Below are 3232 nucleotides of genomic sequence, written 5' to 3' on the forward strand. Positions count from 1 at the left end.
TCCAGTGATATCTCACAGACCTTTGGCGAGATCTTGTCAGAACCCAGAAGCTGCCACCGCACAACCCTTGTAAGTGAGGCTTCGGCAGGGGGGAGCTGGGGGACAGCACCTTCCCAATTTGCCTCAAGCAGCAAAACGGGATGGGCCACCGCTGTGCCAAAGTGACGCATATGCAGTGCCACCCACCCATCAAGATGAATAGACAGCTCTTGTGAACAAGGGTGTTCATCACAGGGATCCTCCCAGTTGCTGGTATAGAAAGACAGTGAATTTTTCAGATTAATTTAAAATTTTGCAATAGGGAAGTTTGCATAAATTATTCATTTAAAGTTATTTCAGTTATTACCTCACTCTTCTGTCAAACAGCATCTTACAGAAGGCTGTTGGGATATTTCTTCTCCAGGGCCAGAGCTGCTGGACTTCAGCAGCAGAACTGGGTCAGGTGCTTCCTCTGCCAAAAAGAAAAAGAAAAACGAGAAGTTTTGCATAAATTATTCTCCTGATCAGGTAATCCACAAACAAACAATGGAGGCTCTTATGTGTCTGGTTTAAAATTTTAATCTTGGTCATAAAAAATAGTACCCCAATGGTTCTTGAAAGCTCTCTTTGTGAAAGAGAAATTTAATAACCTTGCTGCACGTAGACCAGGTGTTCCCTACTAACAAGCTCTGGTGATAGAGTGATGTTTCATTTTGACAGTGACGTCTCTGAGGTATTCGATTGCACTCAAAACATCGTCCAGATGTGATATCTCCCAGGATTACAGAATATCTGGTCAAACCATATAATTTTATTACACTACGGGGTTAAACATACTGAATGGCAGTGCCAGGGAACATTTGGAAACACGGTAAGCTTGATGTTCAATGTGGGAAAATTTCAAGGTGTTTAATGGCTTCATAAAATGGCACACTTTTGTCTCAGCCTATAAGATCAGCAGTAAATTTTTGCATTACTGCTGCTGTAAAATGCGGTAACGGAAACCCCAAGTTGTATTATACGATACCCCTGAGGTAAAAGTAAGGGATAGTTTTCCCTTAGAGTGGCCATAGGAAAAGCCATTAATTACTGGAACATTGGAAAGATCTAACCAAGGTTTAGCCCTTTTAAGCCCCATTGATTTCAGTGCAGGCCTACAGCTAACTTTTTCATGCAACGACAAACAAAAATGCAGAACTTGGACAGCTTTGAGTCCAAAAACAGAAAGGGAGATCAGGAAGAACCTGTTACGTGTAAGGTCACAGGATGAAGCAGCAGTCTCCCAGCACCACTTTCTTGGACTGACCAGAAAGGATTGGAGCCACCTCAAATGGTACATCCCATTCCAATCCTAGGTACCAATTTTTGAAGGTGAATGAAGCAGAATTCACCAGTGCCTTTTGCAGGTTGACAATATGGTCATTGTTCTGCTGAAAACAAAAACAAAGCTCCAGTTCTTTGATACTGGAAAATGTCCTGCCAAGAGCCTCCAAGTTGTTGTCTAGTCTTGATAAATTTGTACAGCTTTCAATCTGGTGCTCGCTGGCAACACTCTAACTTTAATGAAATTCACATGGTGAAAATCCCACACAACACTCATAACTATCATATATATAGGTTTATTTTTAGTAAACACAATGAAACTGTATACCGTATATCCAAATGAATGACCGGCCACAGTTGTTTCCTGATGTAACTGTTGCAGGCAGAACCACTGCCAGGCTATTATTCTTTTTGTTTACTTCTACGCTTTTTATTACCAGTAGCAATAGGTCCTCCTTATGGACAAGCACAGAATAAGCATGCTGAAATGGTAACATGCTCTATTTGCAGAACTAAATGACGTATAGGGAAATCAGAGCACAGAGTGAGTCAAAAGAGTGATATGATCCCCAATGTAGTCCATTAGAGTTGTCACTATGGGATCTTTAAGGTTCAAATCCAAGCTCAGCCTTGGATTCACTGAATAGCCTTTGGCAAGTCAGTCCCAATCACCGTAAGTTTTGCAACGTGTACCATAAAAAAGTTAATGGCCAGCTTCTAGGCTGACAGGTATCCTGCCAGCATCCCACTATAAAGACTACCTCCACCCAAAAGCATATTCATTTGCCTTAGCAGAGTCGAAAGGTGAACCAGGAATTGAAATGAGTTGAAAGAAAATCAACATCTGCTGGCAAGATCTGGAGCTCTCGGCTTACCTCTCTTTCATGTCATGATAAGTGAACCTAACAATCAAAAGAAGGGATGGGCAGCAATCCCAGACAATAACCTCTGGATCTTGGTTGTGTAAACAAGCCATCGCTGAGTGCTTGCGAGGAAGAATGCCAGACCAACCAAAGTCACTGATTTACAGCCAGGTCCCATTTGTCAGTTCCTGTATCTAACCATTAAAACATGCAGATTTCAGCCTTGATATTGCTTAAAAAGCCAAACATGCTATTTCTAATGAAATCTGCTCCCCCTGCCCTCTCCTCCAGCATTATCATTGTGGCAGGTGCACTGCAATGTCCTGAGCTATTCTGTGCTTTCCATATGTCTCTTTCCAGCTGTCTAGCAGCCTGTCCCTCTCCAAGACCTCGAAACGCAAATGGAGTTTGGCTATTACCTGAAGGGTTTGATTGATTGGCAGGGCCGCCACAGGGTTCAGAGAACCCGAGAGTGTGGGGTGTAGCAATCTGTCTGCATTGAAACATGGAGCTTGTGTAAGCATTGGATGCCATGACAGGACCACTTCACCAAGAACTTAGACCTCGTCTACATACACAGATGAATCGCCTAGTGTAGAGTTCCTGCGAATTCAGGATTCAAGTAGGGCAACGTCTTTTTCAAAAAGTCACAATGATTTATCCACATGTGTTGATTAGAACCATGACTTAACTCATTTGCCAGCGTGCCGTGTTTGACATTGCTTCAAGGTCCATGTAAACAATTTCTTTAAATAAGTCAAAAGAGGAGTTTAGCAGAGAAGTCGAAGAAATGGTGTTAGTGGGAGAACTGAAAACGAGAGGAGTTTCGTTCATCCATTATTTAAAAATAAATAAATAACTTTTTAAAAAACCATTTCTCATATATCGTGCACACACACATACTTAAATACCACTCTTTTATCACATTCTCCACTAAAACCTGGTGGATGTGTGTTCATTTTGTTCAATTTAACATCTGCTTTTGACACCTTAAGCCATATGATATTCATTCGCCATTTATCATCTTAATGGTTAATCATGTGGCTTGGTGTGTATATTAGATTTAA

At 41.5% G+C, this 3232-nt stretch overlaps 1 long non-coding RNA gene across 1 annotated transcript; it reads left to right on the forward strand.

The window, feature by feature from the left end:
• The first annotated feature begins 352 nt into the window (after positions 1 to 352).
• On the forward strand, positions 353 to 2385 carry LOC309340194. Its single transcript, XR_014155852.1, has 3 exons — positions 353 to 507; positions 700 to 850; positions 2098 to 2385. It is a non-coding gene; the product is annotated as an uncharacterized lncRNA (long non-coding RNA).
• The last annotated feature ends 847 nt before the right edge of the window (positions 2386 to 3232 follow it).

This window comes from Podarcis erhardii (genome assembly GCF_964252035.2).
Source record: "Podarcis erhardii genome assembly, chromosome: 4".
Lineage (NCBI taxonomy): Eukaryota > Metazoa > Chordata > Lepidosauria > Squamata > Lacertidae > Podarcis > Podarcis erhardii.